General features: G+C 38.9%; 1 protein-coding gene across 2 annotated transcripts in view; it reads right to left on the reverse strand.

Annotated features, from left to right (window-relative positions):
• Window positions 1-22,458, reverse strand: part of SLC35F1 (solute carrier family 35 member F1) — a 384,161-nt gene that overhangs the window by 58,730 nt on the left and 302,973 nt on the right. The gene's annotated exons all lie outside the window — the stretch shown is intronic.

Consider the following 22,458-nt stretch of genomic DNA (forward strand, 5'->3'; position numbering starts at 1 on the left):
TATACAAACCTCATGGTAACAACCAAACAAAAATTCAGAACAGAGACACAAATGAGCATAAAGAGAAAACTGAGAAAACCATCACAGAGAAACACCAAACTGAACTGGCAGTCAGAAATACACAGGATGACAAACAAGGGAAATAAAGAACTACTGGAAAACAAGTGATAAAATGGCAGAATTAAGCCCTCATTTATCAATAATCACTCTAAATGTAAATGGATTGAATTCTCCAATCAAAAGACAAAGAGTGGAGAGATGGATTAAAAAACAAGACCCAAAAATACACTGCCTCCAGGAAACACATCTCAGCTCTAAATATAAACATAAGGTCAGAGAGAAGGGATGAAAGATGATACTCCAAGCAAATGGCAGATAAAAGAAAGCAGGCATTGCCATACTTATATCAGACAAAGCAGACTTCAAGATAAAAAAGGCAATGAGAGACAAAGAGGGGCAGTATATAATGATAAAAAGGACATTCCATCAAGAGGACATAACACTTATAAATATATATGAACCTAACACAGGAGAACCAAAGTACATAAAGCAACTATTAACAGACCAAAAAGCAGAAATTAACAGCAACACAATAATAGTAGGGGACCTCAACACCCCACTTACATCAATGCACAGATCATCCAGACGGAATGTCAACAAGGAAATAGTGGACTTAAATGAAAAACTAGGCCAGATGGACTTAACAGATATATACAGAACACTTCATCCAAAAAAAGCAGAATACACATTCTTCTCAAGTGCACACGGAACATTCTCAAAGATAGACCATATGTTGGGAAACAAGGCAAACGTCCATAAATTTAAGAAGACTGAAAGCACATCAAGCATCCTTCCCAAATATAATGCTATGAAACTAGAAATCAACTACAAGAAAAAAGCTGGGAAAGTGAGAAATATGTGAAGACTAAACAACATGCAACTGAATAACCAATGGATCAATGACGAAATTAAAGAAGAAATAAGAAATATCTGGAGACAAATGAAAATGAAAATGCACCATACCAACTCATATGGGATGCAGCAAAAGTGGTCCTAAGAGGGAATTTCATAGCAATACCAGCCCACCTTAACAAACAAGAAAAATCTCAAATAAGCAGTCTTAAACTCTACCTAACAGAATTCGCAAAAGAAGAAGAAATAAAGCCCAAAGTCAGCAGAAGGAGGGAAATATTAAAAATTAGAGCAGAAATAAATGAAATTGAAACCAAAAAAAAGTAGAAAGTATCAATGAAACTAAGAGCTGGTTCTGTGAGAAGATTAAAAAAATTGCCAAACCCTTAGCCAGACTCACTAGGAAAAAAAGAGAGAAGGCTCAAATAAATAAAATTAGAAATGAAAGAGGAGAAACTACGACAGACACCACAGAAATACAAAGGATTATAAGAGAATACTATCAAAAACTACATGCCAACAAATTGGACAATCTAGAAGAAATGGATAACTTCTTAGACTCATACAACCTCCCAAAACTGAATCAAGAAGAAATAGAGAATCTGAATAGGTCAATCACAAGTAAAGAGATTGAAACAGTAATAAAAAAACCTAACAAAAAATAAAAATCCAGGACCAGATGGCTTCTCAGGAGAATTCTACCAAACATTCAAAGAAGATTTACTACCTATCCTTCTCAAACTATTCCAAGAAATCGAAGGAGATGGAACATTTTCTAACTCATTCTATGCGGCCAACATCACCCTGATCCCAAAGCCAGACAGGAACAACACAAAGACGGAAAATTATAGGCCAATATTGCTGATGAACATAGATGAAAAATCCTCAATAAAATATTGGCAAACCAAATATGGCAATACGTTAAAAGGATCATAGGGGTCCGGCCCTGTGGCATAGCAGTTAAGTGCGCGTGCTCCACTGCTGGCGGCCCGGGTTCGGATCCCGGGTGTGCACCGATGCACTGTTTGTCAGGCCATGCTGTGGCGGTGTCCCATATAAAGTGGAGGAAGATAGGCACAGATGTTAGACCAGGGCCAATCTTCCTCAGCAAAAAGAGGAGGATTGACATGGATGTTAGCTCAGGGCTGATCTTCCTCACACACACACACACACACACAAAGGATCGTACACCGTGATCAAGTGGGATTTATACCAGGGACACAGGGATGGCTCAAAACCCACAAATCAATCAATGTGATACACCAAATTAACAAAATGAGGAATAAAACCCACAGGATCATCTCAATAGATGCAGATAAAGCATTTGACAAGATCTGACATCCATTTATGATAAAAACTCTCAATAAAATGGGCACAGAAGGAAAGTACCTTCACATAATTAAGGTCATATATGACAAACCCACAGCCAACATCATACTCAATGGGGAAAAACTAAAAGCCATCCATCTGAGAACAGGAACAAGACGAGGGTGCCCACTCTTGCCACTCTCATTCAACATAGTACTGGAGGTTTTGGCCAGGGCAATTAGGCAAGAAAAAGAAATAAAAAGTATCCAAATTGGCAAGGAAAAAGTGAAACTCTTGCTGTTTGCTGACAACATGATTCTATATATAGAAAACTCTACAGAATCCATCAGAAAACTATTAGAAATAATCAACAGCTACAGCAATGTTGCAGGGTACAAAATCAACTTACAAAAATCAGTTGCATTTCCATATTCTAATAACGAACTAACAGAAAGAAAACTCAAGAATACAATCCCATTTACAATCGCAACAAAAAGAATAAAATATCTAGGAATAAACTTAACCAAGGAAATGAAAGACCTACACATTGAAAACTATAAGACATTATTGAGTGAAATCAGTGATGACATAAAGAAATGGAATGATATTCCATGCACATGGATTGGAAAAATAAATATAATTAAAATGTCCATACTACCTAAAGCATTGAATCTATAGATTCAATGCAGTCCCAATCAGAATCCCTATGACTTTCTTCACAGAAATAGAACAAAGAATCCTAAAATTCATATAGGGCAACAAAAGACCCAAAATAGCTAAAGCAATCCTGGGAAAAAGGACAAAGCTAGAGGCATAACAATCCCTGACTTTACAATATACTACAAAGCTATAGTAATCAAAACTGCGTGGTACTCTTACAAACTCAGACACACAGATCAATGGAACAGATATGAAAGCCCAGAAACAAAACCACACAACTACAGACAGCTAATCTTTGACAAAGGAGCCAAGAACACATAATGTAGAAAGGAAAGTCTCTTCAATAAATGGTGCTGAAAAACTGGACAGCCACAAGCAAAATAATGAAAGTAGACCATTATCTTTCACCATACACAAAAATTAACTCAAAATGGATTAAATACTTGAAGGTAAGACCTGAAACCATAAAACTCCTAGAAGAAAATATAGGCAGTACGCTCTTTGACCTTGGCTTTAGAAACATCTTTTTGAATACCATGTCTACTTGGGCAAGAGAAACAAAAGAAAAAATAAACAGGGGCCGGTCCAGTGGCATAGTGGTTAAGTTCGCATGCTTCACGTTGGTGGCCCTGGGTTCGTGGGTTCGGATCCTGGGTGCAGATCTATGCACCACTCATCAAGCCATGCTGTGGCAGCGTCCCACATACAAAATAGAGGAATATTGGCACAGATGTTAGCTCAGGGACAATCTTCCTCAAGCAAAAAGAGGAAGGTTGGCAATAGATGTTAGCTCAGGGCCCATCTTCCTCACCAAGAAAAAAAAACAAAACAAATAGGACTTCACCAGTCTAAAGAGCATCTGCAAGGCAAAGGAAACCAGGAATAAAATGAAAAGACAACCCACCAGCTGGGAGAAAATATTTGCAAATCATATATCTGACAAGGGGTTAATCTCCAAAATATATAAAGAACTCACACAACTCAAAAACAAAAAAACAAACAACCTGATCAAAAAATGGGCAGAGGAGATGAACAGACATTTTTCCAAAGAAGATATACAGATGGCCAATAGGCACATGAAAAGATGTTCAACATCACTAATCATTAGGGAAATGCAAATCAAAACTACAACGAGATATCACCTTACACCCATTAAAATGGCTGTAATTACCAAGACAAAAAATAACAAATGTTCGAGAGGATGTGGCGAAAAGGGAACTGTCATACACTGCTGGTGGGAATGCAAACTAGTGTAGCCACTATGGAAAACAGTATGGAGATTTCTTAAAAAATTGAAAACAGAAATACCATACGACCCAGCTATCCCACTACTGGGTATTTATCCAAAGAACCTGAAATCAACAATTCAAAGAGATTTATGCACCCCTATGTTCACTACAGCATTATTCACAATAGCCAAGACACGGAAGCAACCCAAGTGCCCATTGACTGACGAATGGATAAAGAAGATATGGCATATATATACAATGGAATACTAGTCAGCTATAAAAAAGTAAAAATTACCTCATTTGCAACAACATGGATGGACCTGGAGGATATTATATTAAGCGAAATAAGCCAGAAAGAGAAAGACAAACACCACATGACTTCACTCATATGTGGAAGATAAACAAACACATGGACAAAGAGAACAGATTAGTGGTTACCAGAGAGGAAGGGGGTTGGGGGTGGGCATAAGGAGTAAAAGGGCACATATATATGGTGACCGACAAATAAAAATGTACAACTGAAATTTCACAATGTTATGAACTATTATGACTTCAATCAAAAAATTTGTTTATGTTTTTTGAGATAGACAGGTTTTAATTATTTATCTATAAGCTCATTTTTAGAAATTTCTTCTCTATTCCAAAATCGGCCAAGTAGTCAACTATATGTTCTTTTAAATATTTATGGTTCCTTTTTAAAATTTTTAAATTTTAATTCACCTGGAATATTTTGTTGCATGAGATTAAGTCAATATCGAATTTGATTTCTTATTATAGCCAATTTTCTCATCACATTTGTTGAATAATCTGCCCTTTTCTTGTTGGTCTGTAATATTTTCTCTATAGCGTATTTCATATACATTAAGATCTGTCTTAGGGCCATATTATGTACCATATGATCAACAGTATCATGTTGCTTTAATTGTTGTAGCTTTACAAATGCATATTAATGTCTTTGAAGGCAAATCAGTTTTCACTATTCGTTGTTTTCAAAATTAGCTATTCTCATCTGCCTTTTCTTCCCCAGGAAATTTGCAGTCATATTTTTCAGTCTTCAACACTTCCTCCACTTAAAAAAATCTCTAGGGATTGCAAAGAGCTTTTACAACCTTCATTATCTCATTGTCAAATATTAAATGAAGTCTTTTGGGGCAAATCTATATCTTTCTCCAAACTCTCATAGAACTTCTAGTGAAATTTTGAATTTAGATATAGCTGTTGGAAAATAACAGTTGGAGATAAATTATACTTTCCAAAAAGAGCACAGTGATACTGATGTCAGATAAACATGGTAGAGGTTTTTTGTTTGTTTTAATCAAAACAGAAAATGTATACAGTCACATAGCACTTAAAGTAAATATTATATTTTAGGCTACTGTTAACTTTTTTCTTTGAGTTGGGTTATTTAATGTTTCACCAAATTAATCCAAAGTATAAACAAAGTTCATTTTATTTCAAAAAGAATGAGTAGCTTTGCCTAGAGGTGCAGGAAAAGACCAGCAGGCTACTTCTTTACACAAAAGCGGGATCTCCTAAAAGATCAGATTTGTAACTTAGATTTTACCCCTTTTGAAAAGTTTCTTTAATTCATGAAAAAAAATCAAACACCAGAGCCTCATAAAGTTAGCATATCATGGTATTTTATGTTTTCTGACTTACGTGCTCATATGCTTTGTAACATGGATGAAGGTGACCAGGGAATCTAGGTAACTAAGGTGGGAGAACTGTTCTGCAAATTAATAACAGGTATTTCAGGAAATCTCCATAGTATTCCCATTTTGTACTTAAGACTTGAAAACTTACCATGGCTTGTTCTTTATCTTCAACTTATTGCCCTTAAATATCTTCAGAAAAGCTGAGAATAGCATTATGTTTCCACTCTGATAAAATGTCTATATTTAGAGGCTGTCTTTTGTGTCTAAAATGCTACGTGTACTGTTTTCTTCTTTAATGTTGGATGTTTGTGGTTCTAATCACTTACTTCTCTCCTCTGGATCCTATCTGGTGGAAAATAATAGCTTGATCCATGTGGAATGGCCAGTTTTGTAGGTCACGTTGATTGAATATTGACAATTTCACATGGTTCACCTAAGAGACTCAAGGATCCAGATGGAGATCAGACACCAGCTGTATTAGTTAGACCTGGGCTGCAGAAGGCAGTGTTGCCTCCTATCTCCCACTGCAATTTTAACTTACCCTAAACTTTCTTAGGCAGATATACTGGGGGAAATGGTCATCAATCCTTGGACCCCGTCTCAGAGGTCCTTCCAGCAAGGGACGATCCTTACCAATCCCTAAGGTGGGCAGAAATGAAACACTCTGAAGATAGTGTTTTTCCTCCTTTTTGTTTTCTTATAACAACCCCACCAAGTGGTAAAGTTCCTTATTGGATGTTGAACTAGCTATTTCACCTTTGGGGTGGAGCAAGAAGGGATGGAGAGAGAGGAAGAGTTTTCTTCCATTCTCCCAGCGTTGGGAAGGGAATGGAAGTGTGTTGTGTATCCCACTCCCCCCTCCCGCCCCCTCCCCTAGCCCCCTCCCCCAGCCTGGGTGGTATCATAGGGAGAACAGGAGTCCCTCTACATTCCTTCCATACCATGCTTGGTTTGAGTGACATACACATTCATGTAAAAGTTTGCTTCTTGATTAAGAATCTACATATCATAATATTAGACATTAAAATCTCTGGAAGGAGAAAATCAGAGTCTACAAGAATAAAATATTAACAAAGGTTATCTTTGAATGAGACAACTGAATCTTCACAACCCCACCACCCAAAATCTTCTGTGGTTTTCAAATTTCCTCTCTTGAGCATATACTTCTTTCAAACTATATAAAGCAACAAATGTTATGAGAGAGTAAAAAATCTACAAGTCAGACCAGTCTTTCTCAAGGGAAGCGGATAGTTTGTAAAAAAAATTAAAACAAAACAAAACACCGCTACCCAACTGCTCCCATTGCAGTAGTGCATAATGAGGAGGTGACCTCATCCCTCTTTCTATTTCTCTCTGCCCAAAAGAGACTCCTCCGCCAGCCTTCAGCTCCTCATTAAGGCTCCCCTCCAGCTATTCACAGGGAGAACGCTCCCCTCACACGGCCCAGCTGTCAGAGGCTAAACCTGAGGCTCCTGGTTGGTGATTCCAGGAGAGAGAACATTTCTCTTCTCTCCTTTCCTCTGCTTCTAATTGGCAATTCTCCGTATTTCTAAAAGTGATATACATTATGAATTCATCTCCGGTGAGTAAAACTGAAGTGTTAACAGGGAAGGGTCTTAAAAAAGACAAACTTCAGTAACACAGACACAACAGTCCAGCTGACAGTCCAGCTGAAGGGAGTGGAATATAATTTGGGAAATGCACAGGCACACGCAATCACGCACCATTTTAATTCAGCAGCCTGGACATGTAGCCACCCCGGCGGCACTTGAAAATCCAACCAGGAGTGTAATTCCAGGGAGTGGTATCTTTCAATTGGAACAGACTTTTCTAGTACATCCCCACCCCCTCCACCCCTCCAGATTTTTTTCCTCCCAGGGCTATTTTATTCATAACATATCCAGCCCCACAAACCCCATACCTTAGGACTTAATGTTTAGGTTTTATTGTCTTAAAATATTCATATTGGATGAAGCCATGTTTCTACCATGTTGCCCAAGAGAGGATTCAAACTAATAAAATGTGTCATTGTGCTGACTATATGACAGCCATTTTACAGGAAATGTCCTATTTTCAGGATTTAGAAAAAGATTTTCACCAAACTATTTTTCTCATTTCTACTGATAAGGATTTAAATGTGTGAATTTCATATGTTCCCTTGTGCCAGTTCATCAGAACTTCCTAGATGTTAAAGTATATTCACTTTATTTTTTTGGCTTCAGGTCTCAAAGACAAAAAGAAAGAAAGAAAGAAAGAAGACACTCTCATGCACTGAAAATCTGGGACAAGTACCTAGAAATCTAGGTGACCACCGGAAGATACGGATCATTAAGACACACGCTCTCTAGCTCCACTGCAGGGAAATTGGCCTCGGATGAGAGCAGAGCAGTCCCAAAGGACAAATTCCTTCTAGGTGAGCATCATTGGAGCTCTTATCGGGTTTAAGAACAAGCTCTGATTATCAGCAAACTGGATTCCAAAAGTAGACAGCAAGGATTAACATTTACTGAGTGTCTACCATATACCAGGTGCAATGCTAGGTTCTTATTTTTCCCATTTTACAGATGAGAAAACAAGAGTACTAAAGGTAATAGGTAACTAACTTGAAGTCACAGTGTCAGAGCTAGATGTGATCTCAGGTCTGCCCTTCTCCTTATACCAAGTGAGTTTAGGCATTCAAGGTCCAGGTGGAGTAAAAATTATGTGATTATAAACAGTTATAATAACAGTGGTCTAGGCTGGGTCAGCCTCAACTCAATCTAGCAGGCTGTGCGCTCTCTCTTATATTGCGAGCACTCTGAGAGAGAGCAGACTCTGAGGGTATTGAAAAAGTAATCACTGGTTGTCTGCATTTTTTATATTAAAGCAGGTATAGGTTATAAGGAAAAGTGGATGGGGATTAGAAACATACCACCAGGGTGGAAACTGCTGCTTTTCCAATCGTTACAGCATAAAGTATAGTTGTATTTTGCATCCATTCATTGGATGTTCATCCATTCAATGAACATCCATTCATCAAGATCCACTCTGTGATATAATACTTCTGCCCAGGAAGACAATCACAAACCTAGTTGTAATGTTGTTGTCTTGCATATCCAACATTTTTGTGGAAGAAGAAAGAATTAGAATCATTTGTTTTTAGTGATGGTCTCTGATGCTGTGTGGCTATCTTGAGTGTTCTTGGAGAAGTGATTGCCTTAAGTCAGCCAAGCACTTCTAACTTGTATTTCTTACATATAGAATTCATGAACATAAGAACATTAACAATAACATTAAAGAAAGTACACATTTCAAAGTACGTATTGAAAGAAATGAACGTTTTCTCATAAAATATTAATTCTACATTAATTTTGTATTACTTTTGATTCCTCCCAGCATTAAAACAGCAGAGAGGGACAATTTCGAAAGCTAGAGGAAAACATCTTGTACTTTTGGGAGTCTATTTCTAGGTCTCACTCAACTATTCCAGGGTTTATTAAAAAAAGGCAAAATCAGATTTTCATCACCTTGTACTTGTCATTTATTTATTCAGTCAGCAGATATTTATTGAATGCCTACTGCGTGCTCAGCATTGCGACAGGTGCAGGGAATACCAGAGCGAACAAAACACTCTACGTCCAGGTCCAGTGGACAGTTGTCAACGAACACAAATTTCTTTCCTCCAAATCACAGCCAGTTTCTTTCCCTAAAGACTTGCCCGGCACTGAAGGCAATTCTGCCCTCTATTCTTTGGGACTCCTCCTGCTCCCCAAGGACCCTTGCTCCAGAGGCTATCCCGCATCCCTCCTGGATCTTCATCCTTCCCTCTCTGCTGGCTGCTTTCTTTCGCCATATAGGCACACCCGGATTTCACCTTTGATGCCCAAGTGCTTGCAGTTATTTATCTTTCCCTCTTCACTGCCAGGCTTCCTGAAAGATTAATCTGCCTCTGGTATCTTGGCCCCATGCATTCCTAAAGCTACATCAATACTGACGACTCCCTTCGCCGTGATCACCAAAGCTACATTGCACGGCCACTTTTGACTAAACCTGTCTACAGCATTTGGCATTATTAACCACTCTATCCTCGAACTCTCTCCTCTCCTGATTTCTCTGTCTTTTTTTCCTCCTGCCTTTCTGGCACTTCCTTCTGTCTTTTTGTGGACTTATTTTGTTCTTTTTGTCTCTCAAAGTTGGTGTGTCTGAGGGTTCAGCCCTTAGCTCTCTCATTTTCACATTCTACATATGCCACCTGTTGGCTGTCACCCATCTCTTACTTCCTTTCCTGCCAAACTTCTTGAAAAGAGTTGCATCCAGCCTCTGTCTCCATCTTTCAACATCCATTTAACCCCTCAACTCAGTGCAATTTGGCTTCTGTTCCCCAAACACCACCAAAGTTGCTCAAAAATACGTCCCTTGTTTTTGAACCCAGCAGAGAGACATTTTAGTCCTTCCTTTACTCAGCACAGCATCTGACTATCCCTCCTTCTTTTGGCTCTCTTACCTGCCAAGACTCCTCCCCCTCTGCCCTTCATTTCATCTCTTGTGTCTCCTTCACAGACTCCTTTATGGGTTCCTGGTCTATGGGCTCCTGGATCTACTCTCAATGCTCAAATGCTGTGCTCTCAGAACTTTGCCATATATAGCGTCTCTTCTCAACTCTCCACATTTACCCTGAAAGATTTCGCCTACTTTTCCAACTTTAAAAGTCATCTCTGTGCTGATGACTTCCAAATCTACATCTCAAATCTGGATCCATCTCCTAAACTCTAGAGTCATATAACCACCTGCTGAGCTGGTGTGGATGTACCAAAAATGCCTCCAGCTCAGCATGACTCAAACATAACTCATATCTTTGTCCCCTAATTGTTCTTCCTCATATCTTTGTCCCCTAATTGTTCTTCCTCATGTGATTCTTCCCTCGGTAAAGGAGACCATTAGCAGCCTAGTTGCTCAGATCTGAACCCTGTGTGTCTGACATCTAAGGGTCACTCCTTCCCTCTTGAAGTACTTTCTTGACTTGCTTCCGGGACATGCCACATTCTTCTGGTTCTCCTCTTACCACACTGGGCTCTCCTCCTCAGCCTACTTCCCCCAGTCTCTGAATGGTGGTGTGCCCCAGGGCTCAGCTTTCAGCTTTCTTCCCTTTTCCATTTATACTCACTCCACTGGTGATCTAATCAGATCATGACTTCCAGCACTATCTTTACCAAAATGACTTCCAAATTCATAATTGCAGTTCCCACCTCTCTCCTCAACTCCAGATACATACACCCAGCCACCTACGCCAACCTCTGCCTGGATGTCTAACAGGAAGCTCAAACCCACATGGCCAAAGCAGGACTCTTGATTTTCTGCTCCACATCTGCTCTTCTCCAGTTTTCCTCACTTCACCACATGGCACAACCCAGTGGCTCAGGCCAATAAGTAAGGAATCATTCTTGACTCTTCTTTTTCTCTCAAAGTTCCCCCATTCCCCCATACAAACACTCATAAAATCCTGTTGGCTTTATCTTATAAATGCACTCAACCACCTCTAGCCACCTCCACAGTCAGCACTTGGCTTCAAGTCACCGTCAACTTTCAGTTAGTGGCCTCCTAACTGTCTAACCATGTCCACTCTCGCTCCTATCTAATCACTTCTCCATGAGCAGCCACAGTCACAGGGATCTGAAAATACAAATGAGGTCCCATCAATCCCCTGCTCTAAACATTGTAATGATTTTCCTCAGAACAGATTCAAACTCTTTTCTTCGACTTACACAGCCTTATGTAACCTGGCCCCTACCCACTTCTTCAATGTCATCTCTTACTACTAGTAACTTCATTCACTCTTTCTGTTTCATAAACATGCCATCTCAGGGCCTTCACCTTCATACTGTCCCCTTGCATAGAACTCTCTTCCTCATATCTTTGTATATCTCACTCCCTCATGTCCTAGTGGGAGAGACGGAGAATAAAAACTAAGTATGACTTAAAAGGGAAGCTTCATGAAGACAAGAGCACTATCTTCATCCTACATGTCTAACAGCCAAGGAAAAGTGTATATAATATATGCTTGATAAATATTTACTGAGCACATACATGAGTGAATAAAACATGGATTGATCCTTCTTCTTCACCCATACATCAAATAAGTCACCAAGTGCTACTTTTTTAGCTGCCTAAATTTCTTTAGAAGCTTTTCACTTGTCCCATCCTCTCTGCTTCTTCCTCATTGGATCATGTGTATGATCTTCCTAAACTGCAAATCTCATCATGTTGTTCTTACACTAGAAACTCTCAAGATTAAGCCCAAATTCCCTAAGTTGTGGCTTATAAGTCGCTTTATGATCTGTCACCAGCTACCCCTTCATTCTCTTCTGTATTATTGAATTGTACTTATCATGCTAAAACATAATCACCTTCCATAAGGAAAGGAATTTTTCTCTCTTGCACACAGTTTTATCTTCTGCAACTAGGATGGAACTTGGTACATAGTAGGGCCCCTTAAGTATTTTATTAATTCCTTCAAACATATTTATGGAGCATCTACTAGGTGCCAGGCACTATCCTAGGAAATAAAAAATCTAGGTAATAAAAAATTCCCCCCTTATGGGAATTTGTAATCTTATATAGGAAGAGACAGACAAGTAAAATATTTATTGTCTCAATGATGATAAGGACTATGGAGAAAAATAAAGCAGGGAAGAGGGTAGGAAGTGCTGAATGGGACAGGAGTTTGTAATTTTAAACAGGGAGGTCAGGGAAGAACTCACTGACAAGGTGACATCTGAGTAAAGCCCAGAGGTGCTTATCTCATTGCCTGGCAGATAGTAAATGCTGAATGACGAATAAACTGTGAATGAATAATTTCTGTTTCTTTGGACCATTTGGGGAAATTTGTTGTCATCGAGGTAACTGATACCGCCTAAAACTGCTTATTGAGATGATTTTGGCCATGAGGAGCTGAAGGTGAGTGTCCTGTGTAATTGCTAGTTCCTGTCATCATTCTCTGGTCCAGATGGTGTCACAGCTCCTAAACTGATGATACAGTCCCCTACTTGATGGCCCCAAGGAATGCTCAGCCACACTGTCTTCCTGTTCAAAGGCTCTTGAGTCAGAAATGGTCCCTCACCCTGAAGATGTAAACAAGAGAGAGGACAGGAAGAAAAGGGTCAGAAATAACTCCTGCTATTTTCTCATATGTTGTTGTTTTTATGAATTCTTATTGTCTGAGTATTAAAAAGTCTCGCAGTTTTAAGACTGTACCCTTCAGTCTTGAGCAGCTCACAGGGCTCTACTGATTTATGATTTAGGAACAAACATCCCTTCAGATGCATTGCCAAGGGAAGCAGGCTGTGCGTGTTTTTTCTTTTTTTTTTTGACTGCAAAGACACCCTCCTACTTTAATTATTTATTACAGGCCAATTTTGTGTAGTGATTGAGTGAAAATGAGCATTTCTGTAAACACAACCAGTCATGGCTTGGTAGTGTTTTCATGTGCATCTGTCTGTGGCAGACAGCACCGAAGTTCTCCTCCGAGGAGACCATCTAGGCAGTGCTGGGAGGATTGGCATCTTAGTAACCACAAAAAGGGAACAGGTCCATGGCAGGATCCCTTTCTCAAAGAATGGAAACATGAACACAGGTGGGCAAGAGAAGCGTGTTCTTGCACCCATGTTTTTGGTTCTTTTTGGGGAAAGCCCTCAAAAAGTCAGTGCTTTCAAATCTGCCTACGGGGTGGGGAGGAATTAAATACTGTCTCCACTTATATTAGATTCCTATGACTGCTGTAACAAATGACCACAAACTTAGTGGCTTAAAACGATACAGGTTCATTACCCTACAGGTTTGAAGGTCAGAAGTCCTAAAATCAAGATGTTGACAGGCCTGTGTTCCTGCTGGGGCTCTACAGGAGAATCCTTTTCCTTGCCTTTTTCGGCTTCTAGGGGCTGTCTGCATTCCTTGGTTTGTGGCTCCTTCTTCCATCTTCAAAGCCAGAAGTATAGTATCTTCAAATCTCTCTGACTTTTTGACCTCTGCTTCCATTGTCACATCTCCTCCTACCTCTCACCCTTGCCCCTCTCTTCAAAGGACCTTTGTGATTACATTGGGGTCACTCAGATAATCTGGGATAATTTCATCATCTCAACTTCATCAATTTAATCACACCTGCAAGTCCCTTTTGCCTAGGAAAGTAACATATTTACACATTACAGGGATTAGAATGTTGCATCTTTGGAGGGCCATTATTCTGCCTACTACACCAGCTATGTTCATGCATAATCAAAGGTGTGCCTTGAAAATAATGAGGATTTTTTTAAGGGAAAGAAAACTGCCACTTATTGAGCAGGACGTGCAGGTGTTTACATATCTAATCGTTAACACACTGGAATTCATTCATATGAACATGGTTGTCATTCAAGGTAGTCACTCTGGAAGGTCATGGGTGTATTTTAATGAAGCTCTCGTTGCTCAAAACATTTTGAATTCTTTGAAATTGCCTTCAGAGCACTCATTAGAATATACTTAATGGATGCAACTGCTCATTCTTTGAGAATAGGTTTTATTTTTTGGAAAGAACCAAAATGCTGGATGGAGCTAGATAATACTTTCTGGATCCAAAGGAAGTGTAAATTATAAAGAAAGTTGCATGACTTAAAATTGGCTCTAACGAATTCAAAAGAGGAATTCTAAAATATTTTGAACAATGATAACCACATTAGAATAAGTGTATAATAATGAAAGATAAGAACTCTGAAGGATAATTTGATTTGATTGTATAAATTTTGCAATTTACTAAGCCACTTTGTTTACATCTTATATAGTAAAATATTGTTATTACTTCAAGGACATGTATATTTAAAAAGTAAAGAGAATTCTTATATAGAAAGATGATTCTAATTAAACCATTTGGAATTTGCTTACTCTTAATTCTCATGCTACATTGCCTAATTATGGAAGCTCTTTGTTACAAACTAGCTGTTTTCAAGTCCATTATCTATTCATATTGTGTCCTCTAATTAAATCCTTTATAGGATATAGCATTGTCTTTTAAAATGAGCCAAAACTAGATCATTGGTTTAAAAAAATCCTCAAATCCTGTATCCAACACAGAAAATCTTTGACTTTTTCTATCATCTTATTAATAATCTTCAATGTTTCAGGAACCAGGGAGTAATTACCTGGAGAAAACTATGAGAAATTATCAACGATGTTATTTACAGAATTTTGCTTGGAGAAAGTCAGGGGAGATGACTTGAAATAAAAACATGATTCTAAATTTCTAACAAAAGATTTCATATCTATAAAAATCACTTCAAGGCCAAATGAACATATTCAGCCAATGAGCACGCCTTAATTGGCAAGATCTTAAAGCATAGCTAATTGGAAAACTCTGACTTTGAAAAATTTAATTAAAATTAGTTTCTATCAAGGCTTATAAGTCATAAGTTTCCAAAGTAAAGAAAAATTTCAGTTTTAAAATTTTATTTACCTGGCCATTAAAAAAACTTTTGTTTTTAATGCTATGCTTTCTTTCTTTCTGTCTCTGTCTCAGTTTCTCTCTGCCTCTCTGTGTCTGTCTCTCTGTCTCTTACACACAGACACACACCCCTAGAGGTGCTCATTAAATCTATTTGCAATTCCGTACTTAAATGAATGAAAATACTGATTAAAACCGTTCATTTGTACAATCATCTGACCACACTCTCCCCAATTGTATTCTGTAGAGAGCATTCCTGTTCAGGAGGTCTAATGCAGTCAATGGTTAACAGATTAATCTGTGCAAGTGTAAAGAAGCCTTGGGGGTATCCAAGGCTGGGCCTCCTGAGTCTTCCCATCTGCCCTAGTCACCCCTATATGCCAGGCTAGGCAATTTGGCCACTAACTCTGAAAAATATGAATTTTTGTGTGTGGTGTAATATTGGACTATAAGACTGTTTCACTTTTTCACAAACTCAGCATATGGAAAGAATACCTAAGGAAACAAATATGAGTTATTATTCATATACTAAATGATTTTTCAATTTACAAGAAATACTCTGTGCATTTCCTAGTGTGTTAAAACTATAAATCATTCATTAAAAATTTATTTAGAAATATTATTTCAGGAACATTCTCATTGCAGAAAAGGCAGTATACCTGTATCACAGGAGAAAGTTGTCCTGATTTTACATGTCAAGCAACAGCATTCCAGGGCTTTAAGGTTTGTTTAGTCCCTGGTACTGTGGAAACTTGATTCCAAATAGAATATTAATATATTTCCTTGCACAATTTCCTTTGATATTTTCACTCCTGAACAGAGAGGGTTGGAAGAATTTTGTTGATAGCCAGCGGCACTCTTGTTAATCTTCATGAGATTTCACCTCTATTGACTGGCAAATGGTGTTATCTGAGGTAACCCAGTAATCATTCAGTGGCAAAGCTAATTGAAATGTGGGTTTCCTAATCTCCTTGTGTCTCAAGCAAGTTCTTTCTCCTAGAACACTTTGCAGGCAACCGTGAAAATTTTCATCACTCTTCTTAAATTTGCTGTCCAAGAGTGAGAGTATATGAGAGGATGGACTGGTTTAGGCAACATGTATCTTTATTTTTTTTCTCTAAATTTTATCAATGGAAAGAATACATGAAGCGGAAAACAAGTGGAAAAAAATGGAGCTGACATTTATTGAGCATCTACTACATGTTGGAGGCATTGCTAAGGTAGCGGATGTCCCAGCTTAGCCAACAAATTGTCACATGGATCTCAGACTGATTGTCACATGAATCTCAGACAAGTCTGAGAATGTCAGAAGACCAGTGAAAGGTCTATTTGTAGGAAGGACAGAAGAACTTCACTGAGGAAGGTGCTAGAGTCTGCAATAGGAGGTGATGGCAGGATCAGAACAATATAATGTGTTATCGTTTGTTGCATTATTTTTGCCTAGGGCTGGTGGGGAAACATGGACCCCTGAATGCAGTGTTACATTTGCATGCTCATGACTACAGCAGGAGGCAGATTTTTAAACTCTTACGTATAAGTGGGAAAACTGATGCTCAGAGAGAGAGAAAAACATATTCAGGGCATCTCATTTATTTATAACCTGTCAGTCTACATGAGCCATTGGAGCTGACAATCACCAGGGAACCAAGAAGCCCTGTTTTACTGTCAGATTCATGTTTTCAGTAAAACCTAGGTTTATAGACCCCACTGAAATTTCTCCTTGAGAGTCCTCCTTGTCCCTGGTGGATTCAGTCACTCCTCCTCTGTAATCCTCCAGCATTTTGTGTATAGCTCCATTCTACTACTTTTCACACTGCACTGTAGTTTGGTTACAGATAGGTCTTCCAGCAAAATTGGATAAAATTTTTTGGAAATTTAGTTTTCCCTCTTAAATCATGCCTCATACAGGCTTCTACTTGTCAAACTGAGCCATGAGGAAAAAGAGAAGAGGTCCTTTATAGAACAAAGAGGTCACTGATCAGCTTTCAAACACAAAGCTGACTTTCCTGACTTCTTTAGCATGGAAGGGTCTAGAAAGTCAGGTTCATGGCGAGAGAAGGGATTCTACATTCTGTAATTCTCTCTCCAACATGTCGAGAATTGATTGCCAACTACATCAGAATTTCTACTAGAATGGGGAAGGTTGCCCTCTTAGGGCTGAGCCAGGAGGCTTAGTCTCGTGGAAGGAGGATGTGAGACAAGGAAGTCCATACTAGAGAGGAAGAAGGAAGGATGAGCTTGTCTCTCCTACCTGTGGGCTGTGGGAAGAGGAAAGAAAATTGATATAGGAGAAACCAGTGTTGAGTCGTATGTGCCCAGAGGTGCCCTCTCTGGATTGAAGTCCCAGGGGAAGAAAGAATGCTAGGTAGTTTGAGAGGAAACTGAAAGCAAAGCATTAATTTCATTTTGGGGCAGCACCACACCAACCTGAAGAGGCCACATTAGAGAACAATTGGACGTGAAGTGTCATTAGCAGAACCCCCTAACTCCCCAGAATCCTCCTCAGTTTCTGTTCTGCCAGAAACCCAAGCGCTCTGCAAAAAGGTGCAGGCTGGCTTATCTGGGGTGGGACACAGGGGTTCCATGTAGCAGGAACCACCAAGGCTGGAGACCAAATGCATTCACAGCCAGATACCTGGAGATCCATAGCATCAATGAGAATCAGGGAGCCCATCAGCAAGGAGAGAGAGACGATTGCTGAGGCAGAGAGATCAGCAGAGGCCTACAAAATGCCAGGCACAGAACCAAGCAGTGGCTCCATATGCAATTCAGCAAGTGCATACTCAACAACAGGCTGACTGTCCTACGGTGGACAGCAGCCACAGGACCAACATGAGGCCAAAGGTCATACTAGAGCCCCATACGCCATCTCAGAAATGAGTACGGAAGAGAGGAATTCTGAGAGGCTGAGCATTTGTCCAAAAGCAGTTGACCTAGCCCATGAAAGTTTTTAAACTGGAAGAAATTGGCAAATTTTACATTTAATCAACCTTTTCTCTCCACCTGCTGCTACTTAGCCGGCTTGAGGGTATTTGGGGAAGGTTCACTATAAAGATCAGGTCAATTATAGGGTATAAAAAAGGTATAGCTGCTTTGAACATGAAAAAATCTGCATTTAGGCTATGCCTACAACACTTGAGCTTCTTGAGAATGAGGACAGTTTTCCCACCATCTTTACATTCCCAGAGCATAGTAAAATACTTAAAAGATGTTTAGAGTTCCATACTGGGTCCTGTATGAATAAATGCTCTTACTGATGATAAAACTACTAATGGTCTCATGTTGCCTTGCCCAATAACTGGCCTTCAGAAATTTGTCCTTTCATTCATTAACTTATTTATTCAAATATTTCATACATTTTTGGTACCTATGTGTATATGATGTTGTGATGGAAACAAAGATGAATTGTTTATGCATTTACTCAAACATCAGGAATTTATTCAGTGCTTATTGTGTATCACGTACACAGGTTCAACCGTCAAGGACCTTACAGACTTGAAGGAGAGGAAATACATAAATAAAAAACTATCATATAAAGTTACCATAAGGAAAGTGATGACGAAGAAACAGAGTCAAGACAGGATCTAAGGCATGTTTTCCTGTCTTGAAAGCATGGCTGTTACAGAGTGTAGTGGAAGGAAAGGCAGAGAGACATTTCTCTTGTTTTCCAATGGCTTTACCTGATGGCATCTGGGAGACTAGAGTCACTGGAGGTAGAATACGAAAGCTCCCTTCTGTAGAAGGGAGTTCTACAGAACACATTTAAAGATAGGCTTCAGGATGGACAGAGTAATGGAATAAAGAGAGACTAAAGATAGTTTTAGTGTGTTCCTCCGATGATGGGCAAGGGTTTATACTCGATATCAGGACAAAATCCTAACAGAAAACTGTGCAGCACCCAATCAAATATTTAGATTTGAACTGCTACATATTTAAGTTATTTTCATAATCATGAGAATAGGAAGTTCAGATCTAAGAAATCTGAAAGAGATTCAGAATATCATGTTCCCTTTAGGGGTAAGAACTTTGCTTGCTTTTGAAAGCCTTTGCCTTTAAATGTATTTTAAACTTCCTCTTGAATAGTCATTAAACTGCCACAGTCCTGCACCAGGGACAGGTAAAAACAGCAAGGATAAAGAAGGAAATACGGTCTTAAAAGCTGAACTCAGAATCGTAAACTCAAGCCCATGGGATCTGCTTCTAATGTGCATAGGCGAGCTCTCTCTCTGGGCTCATCCACAGAGGTGGAAATTCAGGTAGGCTACAAACAAAAAGTCTGCTAGTAACTTTCTCTCGTGTGTCATAACTCTTGACTGGCACCACAGTTTCATGAATCCTGAGGGTGAGAAGTACCTCTCTCCCGTGTCTCCACTAAACTGAATGCTTACTTTTTTCATCACACTACTATACTGTATTCTAATTGTTAATGTAGCTGTCTATCGCCCACAGCAGCGCTCAGGTCTGATCAGCAGTTGTGTCCCCAGCACCCAGTCACAACACTGACATTTTTTAAGCGATAAAGGCATCTGTATGGCAAGTCTATTCACATAGATTAAACTTTAGACTCCAGAGATGCATTACAAGGTACAAACTACCTAGCCTTTCTCTGTATCTGATACAACGTAATTCATAGCCTACCAAAAATTCAGCAAGAGTGGACCCAGAAAGGCCTGAGAGTTATCTAAAGCAATGAGACAAACTGTTGCATGTGTATGTTGTGTATGTTACACATGTATGTTGCATGTGTATGTCTTGTAGAATTAGTCTCAGGGCTGAATATCACACTGCACATTGGGGAGGCTGGCTTTCATTCTGTATTAACCTCTGCTAACATGCCGAAGTCAGAGGAGCGGGGCAGAAATAAAATAATCAGGGCTGGAGGGATTACTTTCTTCTTCTTTGCTCCTGATGGAAACTGCCTGAAGAATGGGAAGAGCTCTGAAATGTGCACTGTGTGCAGGAGTGGATGTATTAGAGGTACAGACCCCTCAGCATGATTATCAGCAAAAGTACTGGAAATTGTTTCCAATGTGAGTTAATTTTAATTACCAGATATCATGTTCGAAGAGGCCTGCTTTCTTCCTATTTCACAGAAGCACTAGTTTCATCTGTTTGCATTTTAGTACCACATGGTTGAAGAAAGATGAATAATCTTTAGGCGAGAAGTCGTAAAGCTGATATTTCTACTGAAACGGTTCATATAGCACAGTTATAAAAATAGCATAGCTTTTAGAATTTATCCAAATGTCATTGCTAATCTGTCTCAAAGTCATAGGCACAATCTATTCATTCTCTACAAGAGATACAAACTCACAAATGTGTCTTTAGAATACAATCTTTACAAATCCTTATAAATCTTTTCCTTTTTAATAAAGGAAACAGCTGGCTTTCTTCAATTCCATGTCTCTCTTTCATCATTTTTTTCCTTAATAAATGTTATCTCTTTTGCCATTGTTAACTTTCTTTGGCTTCCGATTATAAAGACAAAATTAAAAAATGTTTTTTTTCCAAAAGATATTCGACATTATTAGCCACTAGGGAATTGCAAGTTAAAACCACAATGAAATATCACTATGCACCTTTCAGAATGGCTAAAATAAAAAAAGCAGTAATACAAATGCTGGTGAGGATGGAGAGCAACTGGATCTCTAATTCATTGCTGGTGGGAATAAAATGGTACAGCCGCTGCAAAGTTGTTTGACAGCTTCTAAAACCAGGCACTTTCCATGTGATCCAGCAATTGCACTTTTGAGCATTTCCCTCAGAGAAATGGAATCTTATGTTAACACAAAAACCTGCACGTGAATGTTCATGGCAGCTCTATTTGTAAAAGCCCAAAGCTGGAAACAACCCAAACGTCCTTCAACAGGTGAATGGATAAACAAATTCTGGTATATCTATACCATGGAATACTACTCAGCAATAAAAAGCAACAAACTATTGATATATGCAACAATTTGGATAGACTTAAGGACATTATGCTTAGTGAAAAAAGCCAATCTCAGAAGGTTAAATATTGTATGATTCCATTTTATATAGCATTCTCCAGCTGAAAAAATTATATAAATGGTGGTTGCCAGACGACAGGGATAGGGATGGTGGAATGGATGTGACTTCATAAGGGTAGCATGAGGAAGTTCCTTTGTGATGATGAGACAGCTCTGTATTCTGATTGTGATAGTGGTTATACAAACCTATACATGGGGTCAAATTGCATTGAAGTACACACACACACACACACACACACACACACACGAGTGAAGGAAAGAGGGATGAAAACTGAATAAGGTCTGGACAGTAGTGCCCCCTTATCCACGATTTCACTTTCCGTGGTTTCAGTTACCCATGGTCAACCATGATTCAAAAATATTAAATGGAAAATTCCAGAAATAAACGATTCATAAGTTTTAAATTGTGTGCCATTCTGAGTAACATGATGCAATCTCTTGCCATCCTGCTCCATCGGGCCTAGGACACAAATCATCCTTTGTCCAACGTATCCACGCTGGATACACTACCTGCCCATTAGCCACTTAGTAGCTGTCTCGGTTATCAGATCAACCGTGGAGGTATCACAGTGCTTGTGTTCAAGTAACCCTTATTTTACTTAATAATGGCCCCAAAGTGCAAGAATAGTGATGCTGGCAATTTGGATATGCCAAAGAGAAGCCGTATTAAGTGGAAAGGTGAAAGTTCTTGACTTAATGAGGAAAGGAAAAAAATTGTATGCTGAAGTTGCTAAGATCTATGGTAACTTTCATTGCAGTATATTGCTATAATTGTTCTATTTTATTATTTGTTATTGTTATTAGTCTCTTACTGTGCCTAATTTATAAGTTAAACTTTATCACAGGTATGTATGTAAAGGAAAAAATATAGTACATATACCATTCGGTACTGTCTGTAGTTTCAGGCATCCACTGGGGGTCTCCCCACGGATAAGGGAGGATGACTGTAGTCTAGTTAACAGTATTGTACCAGTGTCAATATCCTGGTTTTGACATTATACTCAAGTCATATAAAATGTCACCAGTGGGGAAAGCTGTGTGAACAGTTCAAGGAACTCTACATATTTTTGCAATTCCCTGTGAGTCTATAATTATTTCAAAAATATATTTTTCCTCTCAAGCTTCATGTATCAGTTGTTTGTGACATTTAACCATAAGTTTGATGAATGAACTGAAAGGGCAGGAAGATAAACCAAGGAGGCGCTCTTCATGTCTTTTTGCTTTACATCTCTGTTTTTAAG

This window comes from Diceros bicornis, chromosome 23, assembly GCF_020826845.1.
Source record: "Diceros bicornis minor isolate mBicDic1 chromosome 23, mDicBic1.mat.cur, whole genome shotgun sequence".
NCBI lineage: Eukaryota > Metazoa > Chordata > Mammalia > Perissodactyla > Rhinocerotidae > Diceros > Diceros bicornis.